Raw genomic sequence first — 15,999 nt, 5'->3', positions numbered from 1 at the left:
CCATAACTTACCGGGTTAGTTTAATTGGGTTTCATCCGGTTTGATAAAAATTTTTAATATATATATATATATATATATATATATATTTGTGTGCTATTTTATATTTAAAAATATATTTTTTATTTTAACCGAGGCATCAGGCTTGGGTATGACATGTCAGGCTGGGCTCGGGCAGCAGTCACAAACTTGGTCTGGCCCGAGCCCGATTTCTTATCAGGCCCGGCTCTGCCCAATGCGAAGGCCTACGGTCGAGAAAAATTGCTAGCATAGACCTACTCAAAATATTTATTTACATTTTATACTTAATAGCCTTGTCACTCAAAACATTTTATATATTTGAAAAGGACAAAGTTTGTTTGGAGGAGACTAAATAAGTATATATATATATATATTAACCTAAATATTGTAACTTTTAAGATATAAATGGGATTTTTCAATATAGTTTTCCACTTTCGACCGCCATAATCTCTTGGAAAGGTAACGAAGCAAATCCACTATGCCTCCGGAACATCAAATTAAAAGCCTTTTTAATAATTTTCAAGACCATTTATTCCCTTTTTCTCTTTGAAAAAAGCCCGTGGCTAAAGGAAGAGGAACACCTTAATTTTATGAATATATAATATATGGGTATGTTAACGCTAAATATTTAGTTATTTAACCTTAGATGGCGTTTGAACCAGCCAGATTTTTATTCAAACCTCAGATTTAAAATCCCCATTATCCTTCAAATGAATGGATATCTATAATCAAAAGGGGAAGGTCTAACTTCACTTCTTTTTCTCCTCCTTTTGTTTGTTTTTCTGCCGACCTTTGTGAATTCGAGAACATCTTATCACCCAATTTTGGTTTTAATGCGGTTTTCTCGTTTGATCGTAACCATAGATTTGAAATCATAGCCTGTAGTATATTAAATCTAAATCAAACTTGATCTCAAAAGGAAAAATATAAAAGAAAAAGCAAACATCCAAAACAAATATTATTTAAAATTTAGTTTTCAATAGAAACGAATATCGTTTAAAATAGAATAAAAGACCCCCCAGAAGAGTACACCAAGGTGGTTGTTCATCACCTCCTCCCTCCACATCTATAAATGATGATGCCATTGCCAACCAGAGGAGCAAGCTCCATCTCAAAACCAGGAAGAAGGAGAAATATATATATATATATATACCGTGATATCTATAAGACCAAAATCCATCATCCCACTGTCAACATTGATTGTGCAAGTTGATGATGCTTTTTGTCTCATCTGATCCCTTGGATATGTTTTCAATTCTTATTTACTAAGCCACATACTCAGCTTGAATTAGTTTGGTGAAAAGTTCGATCCTTTTCTTGTCATTTTTTTCATGCAATGCATGCCATTGATCTTCTCAACCCCTTAAGCAAACACAGGGTTAAATGCTCCTCCTGTAAGCGCATCTGCAAGTTAATATAGACACACACATATATCTATACATATGTGTACATGTGTGTATATATATATATATATATATATATTGGTGATTGAACTTTAAAGGACATATGCCGAGAATTGAAAAGAGAATTCCTGGTTCAGCACAGGAAAGGTGCGTAGGTGAATTGCATGAAGCACATGGGATGCCTCAATCAGCCGCCGCCTCGGCCTCGGACCCAATAGGGTCCTGATGTCATATTGGATGAAGGGGAAAAATAGTGCGGGTTATATAATTTTTTTATTTATATTCTGAAAGTGGCGAACGCAACTTGCCTTTGAGTACTTAAACCACATGGCCTAAATATATATACCCACTAAATTACTGACAAAAAAGAGCAAGTTATGTATGTCATCTGTTATGTTCAAAATTTTCATGTGCCCATGACAAATAAAGCAAAATTTTCATCTGCCCATGACAAATAAAGCCCCTGGTTAAGGAAAAACAAAGAACTTTTTGTATGGACACAAAATGAAACAGAAAAAAGTAAGGTTTTTTAGGATTTAAAAAAGATGGGACCAAATTATTCAAATGATTGTGTCGGCCTATACATGCAAGTGGTTGTTATGACCAATATACTTTTCTAAATGGGGAAGCATCTCCATGATGTTATTGAAAATAAATGTTGTTATCGCATACCTATTATCTTATACTCCTATCATTATCTCATGCTCATGTTATCTAATATTCATTATCTCATTCATTTATCATTATCTTATACTATGTCATTATCTCATACTTCATGTCGTTATTCATGCGCTATGACTATGAGGTAATGAGCTCATGTCGTTATTCATGCGCTATGACTATAAGATAATGAGCTCGAAATAACTACAAAAGTATAATATAATGACACTTGTGCACATGTAATGTTAGGGTATTGAAGCAAATATGTATATTAGCAGTAAGGTCTACCTCCTATGTATGCTTGTTCTGTAGGCAGGGTGAGGTACGGAGCTTGACCTCCTCAAATAGTCGTGTCCCTCAAGCATCTTCCTATAAATTTGAAAAAGTCCTAGATTTTTTGGAAGAGACTATATATATCCTAGATGAATACACCGGATTTTAATTCAAACCTCAGATTAACCTTCAAACTAGTGGATCTATAGTCAAAACGGCAAGGTTAAGGTCTAAGTTCACTTTCTTTTTCTTCTCCATTTGTTTGCTTTTTTACCTATCTTTTTGAATCCAAGCAGGTTATGTAGGGGCGGAGTCAGAAAATTTTTACAATGAGGATCAAATTGAAGTTTCTAAATTTTGATTTGGGCTGAGATATCATTTTTCAAAATTTTTATATAAAATAAGAAAAATTTATATGTAATTTTTTAAAAAAAAAAATTGAGGTGGAGCCAGGCTCCATTTGGCTTTGCCCTGCGGTTATGTACATTCTCAAGAACAGAAAAAAATTGTGCATAGGTCCATGCAATAACGGAAATACTTCCATTAAAATGCCCTCCACCCTTTTTGCGTGTGCACATACTTATTGTGTATTGTGTGCACGCACCTCGATCTGTTTGTCAATTCTATAACAGCTTCTCACCAAATTTTGGTTTAATGCAGTTTCCCATTTAATCACAGAACACATGGACCTTTGGAAATCAGTAGATCTGAAATCGTAGGATATTAAATCTCAATCACTCTTGTAACTTTTGATCTCAAAAGGGGAAAAGTATAAAAGAAAAAGCCCAACAAAGTAAAACACCAGAACAAATATTATTTTAATTTTAGAATACCAAAAGAGGGAACTACCGTTTAAAGGAAAACAATAATATTAAATTTTGAAAATTGGTAAAATCTGGTCCAAAAGTCAAACTCAAATACAAATATGAAATTTGGATTTGGATCGGATTTGGATTGTAATTGGATTCGGATATAACTTTGCATTATTCGGATTCAAATCTGAATATGTGAATATCTAACAAAACACATATGATTAAGGATATATCCGATCCGAATCCAATCCATTGACATCCCTATTTGCAAGTCCTAAACAATCCGAACAAGTTTTGTACGCTTGGATGGATATGAGCATAAGCAACAATTGGACTTGCCAACAGCTGATGATCAATTAGCTCCATGGTTTTAGTCCATTGAATACCTATCTTCATTGCCAAGATAAACAAACATGTCATGGAACCAGTGGCAGAGCCACATGGTGGCCCATACCAGCCTCACAAAATTATTTTAATGTATATGTTAACATTGTGCTATATTTGATTGTTATATATATAAATGCCCCAAAGAAATTAAAAGAATTGAATGAGTGCCCTCGCCAGAAAAAATTTCTAGCTCCACTACTGCATGGAACCAGTAGTGGAGCCACATGGTTGCTGGTGTGGGCAGTTGCCCACATCGGCCTCACAAAAATAATTTAATATATATGTTAATGTTTTAATATATTTGATTGTTATATATATATATATATATATATATATATATATTTCCCAAAGAAATTAAAGGTATTAAATGAGTGCTCCCGTCAAAAAAAAATTCTGGTTCTGCTATTGCTTAGAACATCATAGATTTGACCACATCAACCATTAACTGAGACTTAATGATCTTTAGGAATATGCGTGGAACATTACATAAAGATTCGACCATATTACGGAGACTTAAAGATCTTCAAAAATATGTGTGAAAAGTTACATATAGATTCAACCATATTCGGTCATTCTACCTAACATGTTCATTTAATTTAGCATTTGTTTTTCATTTTCTACAATATCCATTATACCTAAGATGTTGCTTGCATCCCCACAATTTTTGGTATTTGGAGTACTACAGAAAAAATGAGTTTTATTTTGAAAATGAGAAATAAAGGACTCGCCCGTCGGTACGAGGATTGACCGTTTCTGGCACCTTTACCGGGGGTAATCAATTCAAATGCTATGTTTATTATTTATGTATTTCATTTTGGCTTAAACATCTTTCCTATATGCGGTATAGAAAAATATTGAAAGTTTGATGTTTCAAACTTTTGAAAAGATTTTTGAAGAATTACTTGAGAATGTAAGACATTTTGGGAAAACATAGAATTGAGAAATGTTTATAAATATCATTTGGAAATCATTTTGAAATCACTTTAGTGTTCTCTTAATACTTTAAGCAGATTTGAGATTTTGATCTAATTCGGTTACCACCTACTTAGAGCTTCATTTCTCCTTGCTTAAGTTTTTTTGGAGAAGTGTTTGTGATCATAAGTGAAATTAAATGAGTGAGAATGCATGAATGCAATTGATCATATATGATTGGAAAGAAAAATTATTCATTCCTACTATAACATTCATTTAAGAGCATTCCTACCATAACATACATATAAGATTTTTCTTTTATAGTTAACGTAAATATCTTTACAAAGAAAGAAAAGTTCTGAAATTGGATCGAAATTGTAGACTATCAAGCATGAATCTAATATTGGGTCATTACTTGAGTTGTGGTCTTAGTAAAGTCGGTAAATAAAAATGATCTTAGAGAAGAAAAATGTCCAAAAGAATGCAAGAGATGAGATACTTGATCATAAGAAAGTATACAGAAGGAAAGAGAAAGAAAGAAAGAGATCTTGAAAATAAAAAAATTGAAGATTTAAAAGAAAGAGAGATATGCATTATATATATATATATATATATATATATATATATATATATATATATATATATATATATGTATATTTAATATGTATAGATACATATATGTAAGTTTATGAAAATGAGGTTTGAATCTAAGTAAAAAAAGAAAATGAAACCTTCAAGAAAAAGGAAGAAAAAGAGGGAGATGGAGAATATGCACATACATGTGTATATACCATCACATATACACATATATAAAAGCTTGTAAAAATAACATTTACTTGAATAGAAAAAGAGATTTTAAAGAAAAAGAAATGGAGAAATATATATATATATATATATATATATATATATATATATATATATATATATATATATTGTAGATAAAGGCATTCGACTTAAAGAGAGAAAAAGATTTTAGAGAGAGAAAGTAAGAGATTTATATATATATGCATTCATGTTGATACGAAAAATTTGTAAAATGAAATATGTAAACATATAGAGAGAATGATAAAAATCATCATGTGCACACATATGTATATAACATGTATATACATGTATGTCTTCATGAGATTAAAGATAAGTTAAAACATCTGACTTCAAGTTTGATATAAGCTGAAGGGAACTTGAACTCATGCAATAGTTTAAACTAAGTCTCCAAATATTATAAATGATTCTATTGAAAATATTTTAGAAAACATAAACATAAAACATAGCTATTTCATTGGTTGCTAGGGAATATGTTTCTTCCATTGTTGGGTATAAAAGAAACTTAAACCACACGATAGGACGCTCGTTAGGGTTCCTAATCAAATGATTAAAAGGAAAATAACGCGAAATGACATGAAAATGCACTTTGACATGTACAAATGCGTGAAGGTTCTTCCAGAGTTGGACAAGCTCCAACCTTAAAATTAATGACACAATAATAAGGAGAAAATCTCAAGCCACACTCTCATTCTCACTGTGCATTCATATATATAAGAAAAATCAAATAACTATGTATCGGTAATATCTTGAAACAAAGCAATATTCAAAAAAAGAGAAAAAAATGATTGAACTACGAAATGAAATATTATCTTATCTTCACATGCTCCCGGTGCACTCAAGCATAACCTCTTATCTCTAACGTAAAGATTGAGAGCTATTTCATATGACCATGGATAGATGAAGAAGAGAGGAAAGAGAATAAGAGAAAAATAATAGGGATTATGATTACATACCTCTAAATGAGAAATGACTTAGGGAAAATGAACAACTATGTTTGAAATAATCTTGAATTCACATTGAACGAAGCTCCAAGATTATGAAGATGAGTCATCCAAGAGATCTTTGGTACTCCCTTGAAGAGTTGTAGTTTGTTCCAAGTTGGAGAGAAATGGAAAGAGGAAGAGGGAGAGAGAGAGAGAGCTCAAGAGAAACTCTAAGTCCTCAAATGAGAATATACTAAAGCTTCTACCAATGGCCAACTCTTGCCCAAAAGAGGGGATTATGGGGTTATTTATATAGAGTTTTGAAGCCAAAATTCAAAATTTCAATTTTTTTGAATTTCAAAAGATTTTCATCCGAATTTCAAAGAATTTTGAATTATTTTCAAATTTGTTTGTAGAAAAATAAGTTTTGACTAAGTAGGATTGGCCATTAGCCCTACAAATACCTCTTTGGGATGTGGGCGGGCTATTGCCACCCACAAATGCCAAAACTGCCCTCGAAAGGGGAGTTTTTTTTCATAAAAATGGAAAGCTTGACGCGCCAGGCCAGCAGCGCCTACGACGCGCTGTCGAGCGCATCGCGTTGCGCGCACTGCGCGTGGCAGCGCACGACGAGCTGTCGCGTGTGTCGTGCGTTGCACGAAGGCTCGCTCGCTCTTGCAAGCGATAACGTGCGTGCAATGGCGTGCATGGCCGTGCAGAGCGCTCGCATGCGTCGTTGCATGCTTTTCCTTTTTTATTAAAAAAATGAAATTAAAGCAAATCAAAAAATGCATAAATAGCTAAATCTTTTTTTATGTAAGGAGCATAAAATATAAATATATATTTTTATTTAAGATGTGTTAAAAAAAAGTTTTGTTAAAAATCGGTGGCCAACTCCATTTTGAGCTACTCCGGGTTCTTTTTGAATCTATATTCGATTCAATCGGCTGCCGACATGTTCTTGTAAGTGGGTTAAGCTTCAAAAATACATTTCGAAGTGAGAGTGAAATATAAAACAAAGCAAAGGTTTGTGCATGCGCATATGGAACTCATAGCATCAAACTTTGTCATTTTGAACTTTGATTTTGAATTTTGAGTTTGAAATGCTTGATTTGGATCTAATCTTGAAATTCATTTTGGATAGAATGGACTCGAATTTGTTTTGGGTCTAAAATTTAAATCTAAATAATAAAATAATAGTCTTTCTTTTTTATAGCACCGCCAATTCTTTTTGGCATGTATGTAAACCAATATATATATATATATATATATATATATATATATATATAGAGAGAGAGAGAGAGAGAGAGAGTCACTAAACAAAAACAAGGCAAATTCTTGATTGATGATATTTTGTTTGCATGAATAAAAAAATCACTATTACAAGAATCATCAAACATAACAAAAGTTAATGATTTAAATGTCAAGTTAGCTCCGCTTTCCCCTTCATTTATTTTCTCTTTCATGCATTCCCACCTACATATCAAAAATAAATCTCACAACTAAATTGATAAACAATCTTAAAAACTTATATTTATTTGAATTGAATAGACTCGTAAAATAGAATTTTGTGATAAATAACAAGCTTATTTAGGACATCAATCAATCAGTGTTAAGACAAACAACTAAAGCAACCAAACGAAAAATGAACAATAAAAAATATGCCACCACCATTAACACATGCAAAAAGGAAGAAAAACATATAAAGTATTCCACCAACATCAAAATAACATCTAAAGTGAATATAACATCTGAAGTGTTTTGCCTGTTACCATCATTTATTACATCAGCTGACACATATGGTTTTACATTAGTCAACAAATAAAGTATGTTATGCCTAACAATAACATCTCAAGGAACTTCTATCTCAACCAACATAACTAGATCTTAGATAAACAAAACATTTTCGAAATTTGAGTTTTACGAGGCCTACACATAGCTCCATTTTTTTATTTCAAAGAAACCACAAGGGACATGCAAAACACTACCAATATTTAGTCTACAAATTACATAAAGACACCATGTAACGAAATATAAATAGTAAACCAAAATGCAAAAAAGACATACCACAATGATCACAATCATGCATCAATCGAATCATGATTTTCATAAGAAGATCCCTCCCTATCATCAAACTATAAAGTGTATCATGATCAGCATACTACAATGTTAGTATATTAGAAAAACAAAATGAATGACCAAAATCTAGCATTGAATAATGAACATCTTACATTTCACATGAATTCTCTTAATGGTGAATCCAACTTTATGTGCAAACCATTGCTTCAACAAATTCAAGAGTGGTTGACAATCCATTATAGCCATTAACAATTCTGCATGTTTTATTAAATACATACTCTAAAGCAATTGTAGATATGAGGGCTGCTGATATGTCTCAATTCATCTTGGATAGAATGGTGCATTTATAACTTTCATTTAACTTCTACCAAAACAATATACTGAAGTTTTCATTAGGTGGAACTTCTTCGATTGAATCAGCTAAATAAGTTTCTAAATTTGCACGAGATACTTGAGTAGATGTAGAATTCAGGCAAAACATCATGAAAGCATCTCTTCAAGAATCTATTCCATCTTTCATTGTCATTATGCCATTAGATTTAATTTATCTTTTTCTATCACTTGTACCATATATACTTTTGTGTTTGACATGCAACTAATGAAGGTTTTTCCCTACTTTCTTATATTGTATCGTTGCATTAGGTTCATTCAAACTCTCAAACAAAAATTTTAAATACCAAAATTTGGACTTCAGATCCAAATCAAATACAATTCCAAAAAGAACATTGTAGTATTGCCAATATTTGTGAATTTTTTGTTTCATTTTATATGTCAATGCCCTTATATATTTATTAGATGTCACGATGCTTATGCAAATGTTTATAAATCAATTATACTTCTTCAGAAACTGCATTGTTTGTTACACACCTAGTAACATAGAAGATATTCGTCGCATTGTACAATACCTTCAAAAACTGACACGATGCATAAGACCACTTACCATCGGAATGATAACTTAAATAATTATGATCAGCATAAGCCAAATGTTGAAAGAATCCTTGTATAGTAATGTATCTCTCAACATAATAAATGTAGAGTTCCATTGAGTAAAAACATTATAGATAAATTCCTTTGTACCACTCAAGCTCACTATATTATAAAATCCTTAAGGGGGCGTTTGTTACGCTGGAAAAACACTGAAGCGGAGGAAAAAAATTTCAAATTTTTAAAATTTTTCTTATTCCATCAAACGTGGATAAATTTTTTTTACCATTGGAGGTGATTCTGAAAATATATTTCCAAAAAAATTTTCCAGCCAGAGGGGTAGAAAAATTTTTTCAAAATTTTTTTTTTTTTACCGTTGGAGGAAGAATGGACGGGGAGGAAGAAGAAGGGAAGGAGAGAAGGAGGGAGGAGGAAGAAGGGAAGGAGAGAAGGAGGGAGGAGGAAGAAGGGAAGGAAGGAAGAAGAAGGAGGAAAGAAGAAGGGAAGGAGAGAGGAGGAAGAAGAAGGGAAGAAGGGAAGGAGGGAGGAGAAAGAAGGGAGCCAGGGAGGAGGAAGAAGGGAAGAAGGGGGGAAGAAGAAGGGAAGGAGGGATTTTGGAACCCTCGGCATTTCCTGCCGAGGGTTTCAGCAGAGGGTTTTACCAGCGCAAAAAGAAAGAAGAAGAAGAAGAAGAAGAAGAAGAAGAAGAAGAAGAAGAAGAAGAAGGGAAGGAAGGAGGGAGGAGGAGGGACGGAAGAAGAAGGGAAGGAGGGAGAGAGAAGAGGCGGAAGGAAAGGGCTACACAAAGAAGGAGGGTAAGACACATAGAAGGAGTGGGTGAGATACAAAGGGAGAGAGACGAAGAAAAAGGGTGAGGACGAAAGAGAGAGTGATGGAAAGAGGGTGAGACAATAGAAAAGGGAGTAAGAGACAGAGACAGAGGGAGATAGGGGCGAACCTAAGAGTTGGGAGCTGCTTCTCAGCCGACGATGCAAGGAACCTCCCTTCTCTTCCCTTCTTCCTCCTCCTCCTTCTTCCTCTTCCTCCCTTCTCTTCCCTTCTTCCTCCTCCTCCTTCTTCCTCTTCCTCCCTTCTCTTCCCTTCTTCCTCATTCCTCCCTCGCTCCCTTCTTTCTCCTCCCTCCTCATTCCTTCCTTTCTTCATCCTTCTTCCTCACCATTTCCACCAAACGAAGAAATTTTTTCTAGAAAAATAATTCATTCATAACAAACAGAAGCTGGTTTTGGAAAAAAGAAAAAATATTTCCGTTTCATCAGTTCCATTTCTAGAAATAAATTTCTCCAATTAATTTGACGATCCCTTCACATACTTGACTTTTCATGAATTTTTGAAATTATATTATGCATATCTTACATGTCATCTTGAACCATGAAATTTATAATAAGTGTACTACAATGAATATGCAAATGTTTCCCTTTCAATAGAATAAGGTTTCTTCTTTCTAATTTCTTTTTTAATGTAGTAGTAAGAAAACTTTGACTGACTGTTTCATTTAGAGATATATCTTAATAAAACTTCACACAAAATGTTTGCATTATATGGTGAAGGTACATGTAAAAAATTGAACATATGACATAAAACTTTCAATCACTATCAATCATTCGGATTGAATTTTCTTTGTTTTGTACACTGACAAATCTCTCTTGTAAGAGTTTTCATGAAAAATGGAACAAGCCTTGAATTGCAAACATGAAAAAACTTGTTATGATATTTATATTCTGCCAAATTAAATGAAAGAACATGTACTATTGCACACTTGGATATCAACTTTCTTATATGTTTCATATCAAACTTTTGTATGCATAAAGAAGTTGCACTAGATTCACCAACTGCAAATGACTAAATTTTTCGTTTTCTTTCGCTGATTTGCCTTTAATGCATGAATCTCTTTTCACATTTAGTTGACTTGTTTGTTAGCACCATGTCCATCATGTCATTTACTGCAATATTTGCATTTTACAAATTTTATTCCCTTATGCATAACCTATGTAAAATAAGTCTATACTTTTGAAGTTTTTTGGCTCTTAAATATAGTTTGTCTGTCAGTAGGTGAATGTAATCCATTTTCCTTCATACCCTGAGTTGGACAATATTCTTTATCACTTTAACAAGAATACATAATTGACTATGCCAATATATTAAAACACAACATCAATTCACAAAACATTAAGAATTGAGATAATGAACTTTAGAATTCAAAGAAATATATGATAATGACATAATATTTAATAATAACCTATATTGTTGTTACTAATGTTGTATACATGTGACAACATTTATATTTCTACATACTACTAGTAAATTTCTAAAGCATTTTCTTTCTTAGCAATATTAGGCACTAGATAAAATCATTCAAACAAGAGTTACATGAACTTTTAAATTGGAGTCAAATTAGTTAAGCACCAATTCAAATGATTAATATGTGTCCTTAATGGATTGGGGTTCCCAAACCCCATTAGAAGCTCGCATCTGCTACAACTTAAAGTTCCATTAATTCCAAAAAACTTTTAATTGGATGGTTTTACATATAATGCAGTTTTTCTTCTTTGAACATGCAAGTTCCGAGTCCATTCTCACTTTCCATTCCCCAAAATATACCATGGGTTATTGAGCAACATGAAGAGGCATCTAAACATCCTTTCAATAAACATTAAAGAACTGTAACCATTCTACAACATGACAATTAGAAATGCATAGTTTTCTCAAGTTGCAGAGAAACCATAATGAAGGCTGAAGCATCGAAGCATCCTGCCAACTAAACATTAAAAAATTACAACTATAAATGCGTAGTTTTCGTATAGAAACCATAATTAAATAAGAACTGAGATATACATCATGAAGAAAAGAAAATTAAGTAGTTGAGATCTACATATATAATACAACAAAGAAAAACATAATAAAATAAAGAAAATTAAGTAGCTACAGTCGTGATACATCACCTGTTTGAAATTAACTAAAGCTGGTTGGCCGGAGGCCTCCTACAAATATCGGAGGGCGCCGGAGGGACGTGCCATATCTGTTAGGTAGGTGCAAGGTACCGTGATAAACAAGAAAGAGGGAGAGAGACCCAGAAATCGTGAGCCATGAGAAACCGAGAAAAAGAAGCGGCAGCAGGCGAGGTGGTCCAATGAAATAGGGGCGGAACCAGAAATTTTTCATGTGAGATATTGAATTAAAGTTTCTAAATTTTGATTAAGGTCAAAATATCATTTGTCAAAATTTTTATATAGAACAACTGGAATTTTCTAAAATTTACATATAAATTTAAAAAAAATTGAGGTCAGGCGAGGAGCCCTAGGTTGGCTCGGCCCCTGCAATGAACAATGGACTAGTGACTAAAGAGAGGTCAGAGAGGGGCAGAGAGAGGTTGAGCAGACACCAGGTAGGCGAGCACTCATAATACGATAAGCCCATGAGAATCTGCGAATGCTGAGTGGATTTCAAAGACTACGCCGATCGTAGCGTAGGTAAACTAGAGAGAATGAGAAAGGTAGAGTGCTTCAGGAAGACTAGGGAAGACTTAGGGCTGCACACTAGCCGAGTCAAGCTCGAGTTGGGCTAGCTTGACTTGACTCCAAAAACTCAGTTCAAACTCAAGTCGAGCTCGACAGAAAAAGGTCGAGGTCGAACTCACTTAACTCGTTTACTTGCTACTTATTTAATTATTTCTTCGTTATAATTCAATATTGATTGTGTAGTTAAATCGAGTCCATCTGAGTTTAAACAACTCGTTTGGCATTTCGTGGTCGAGCTTTAGGGCTCCAGGATTTGCAGCTTAAGCCTCGAAAGTGCTCAGCAATGTCCTGAAAATTAGTTTTTAGCCAAATCGGCCAATCCACATATTCTGATGAGTCAGTCTGAAATCCACCGAATAAAATAATTTTCAAAAAATATAAATGAAAAAAATTACTAGAAGTATAATTAAAAATCATCTTTTTAATGTTTATTTGGATGGGGCTTGCATTGGCCCACAGTATATCTTTAAACTATCAAGAATTTAAAAAAAAAAAAAACTATAAAGTATCCTTACACCACAGTGAAAAAAATGAACACATGATATTCTCAAATTGGCCATTGAGACGAATAAATTTGCCACTAATTTCATTCAAATCGATCAATTCAAACAACGGCACTGGGCTTACAATAGGTAAACTAAAAGTAATTAAACCATGAATTTACGTAAAGCTTGTAAAAGCTAGCTAGGTATGCATGTGTGAATCTTGACTTATCCCAAGGGGTGGTACCGTACTGAGCGGCAATGTGGTCCAGCTCTTCTAACGACTCAGGTTCGAGCCTTGAAGTGGTCGCTGTCACATCCTAGTGTGCTCTACCTTTGGTTCGTAAAAGAATCCGAAGCATACTCTGTGAAAACCCAGTAGGTGGGCATAAGGGGCCAGTGCCTCTTTTAGGGGCGGTGGAATGAACCACTCACCCTTAAAAAAACAGAACAAAAAAAAAAGCTTGACTTTAGAAAGAGAAACTCCCGAAAAAGTTGACCTGGAATAGAGAAACGCCCATTCAAGTTTCAATAACCTAAACATTTCAATACAATAAGTTGTATCTATGAAAAGTCCATGCCCAATTGTTTATGGATTTCTTCAACAAATGAAACATATAATGCTTCAAACTTTAGCATAAAATTTTCAGAAAAATATATTTATAAAATTCGAGCCACGAGATCCACGACTGCCTGCCTAACAAACGCGGTTGGAATATATTATAAGCAACTTGTTTGAAAGAAATATTTATAAAAAAAGTCGAACCGTGACTATTCATTTAACAACTATCGTTGACACTAATATCATTGGGTTCTCGCTTTCTCCGCATCTTTTTCTCAAATATTTATTACGTATACGTATATTTATGTGACATAGTCAAGTATTCACGTGCGTCGGTGCATCTATATATTTATATAATACATTTTGAATGGTGACCGTAGCTATTAAAGTTACTCAATGGACGAATTGAATTGAATGGTTGAGAGAAAAACAAATGGTTCTCTTAGTTAAAAATCTCTTGCCTCTTTCCAGGGTCCACAAGTGTGAAATGGAAATCTGAGACACTCGAGATAAAGACAAAAGCAAGGGAAATATCTAAACCCGGGACTCCACAAACCGGGTCCAAGAATCAAGCAATTCGGGTTAGAATAATCCAAACATGCGAGAAGCCGGATCTCCCGAAAGTTGTCTCAACCAATGAAAACCAAAACCACAAACATTGGACCCGATCCAGACTTGGGGCTTACAGTGGCTAGAGTCGAAATGGTTTGATAATAAAATGAACCCATTTCCATACCATTTGCATCCCCATCCGAAATAGAAGGATTCATCTCTAAGCCTGCACATGAGCCGAGTGGAGCCCGAATTTGGACAGCTCGATCTCGACTCGGCTCAAAAAAGTAGAGCTCAAGCTTGGCTCGAACTTGATTCGAGCTCCTTATAGCAAGCTCGAGCTCAGCTCGAACTAGATTCGAGATCCTTATAGCAAACTTGAGCTCGGCTCAAACTCAATTCGAGCTCCTTATAGCAAGATAGAGCTCGACTCGACTACACAAAATCGATCTTGAAGTCAACTTGTTTAACCCACTTAACTCGTTTAGACGTTAGCTCATGTAAGCATTAACTCGTTTAACTCGTGTGTAAGCATTAATTCTTGTAATTTGTAGAACCAGTTTTGACAATATTATACAGAATACCGGTTTGCGAGTTGAGTCGAGTATAAACGAGTCGGGTTCCTAAAAACTTGGATTCGACGTTTTAAGCAACTTTGTAAGCTCGAACTCGGTTCGTTTATAAACGATCGAGCAGAAGCCGAGTTTTTCGAGTAAGCCCTATTCACTACTCAGTCTTAAATATGTGTAGTCGGAACAAGAAAGGTAAGTGAATTGCATGAAGCACATGGGATGATGCCACTGAAAATTTGCGTCAGATCTTGTTTTGAACTAAATTTGGTTTTTGAATTCAAGACCTTACTAAATTTGGACCGGGTCAACTTGGTTCAACTGAATCTGATCTATATTGAAACCTGAAAAGGACTCCCGACAGCTGAAAACATGGAGCACATGTTGTACCACGGTGTGGGCCTCAGCCTATATCGTGTACGATGCAGATTATTTGCGAAGATATTACTTAGTGAAATGCCTGATGCTGCACAATCCAAACTTACACAAATCACTTCCGATACAATAAGATCCAGATTTCATGTTGGAAGAAGGAAACAGTAACGCCACTTATGAATTTCTTCTTAGAGTTTTTTTTTTTTTTTACTCTGATTGTGAAAACTGCAACATGTCAGAAACATTAAGTGCTTCAACCACATGGCCTCTTCTCATGTATCTCTGTACTTCCACGTTTTCATAGCCTTGTGGAAAATTGCTACCACATATCCACTGTTTTTGGAACATATATATATATATATATATATATATATATGTTACTCTGAATGTGAAAACCGCAACTTGTCAGAAACATTAAGTACTTAAACCACATGGCCTCGCAGCTTCATTTATGTCTGTACTTCCATGTTTCTCTGTATTAACAAAATATCTGCACCAAAGTACAGTTGCCGAGGAACTTGGCCTTTAGAAAAATTGCTCCCAGATCAAAAAAACTGTTTATTAAGTCGTATTCCTCAAACATCTTACTGTGTATTTGAGGAGTATATATATATATAACCAACGGTACGTTAGCCTAATGTTCTAACTTTAATAATAGGTTTCCACTGTATATATATATATATATATATATATATATATATATATAC

This window comes from Nymphaea colorata, chromosome 1 (genome assembly GCF_008831285.2).
Source record: "Nymphaea colorata isolate Beijing-Zhang1983 chromosome 1, ASM883128v2, whole genome shotgun sequence".
In the NCBI taxonomy this organism is placed as follows: Eukaryota; Viridiplantae; Streptophyta; class Magnoliopsida; order Nymphaeales; family Nymphaeaceae; genus Nymphaea; species Nymphaea colorata.
This window is presented reverse-complemented; position numbering follows the sequence as displayed.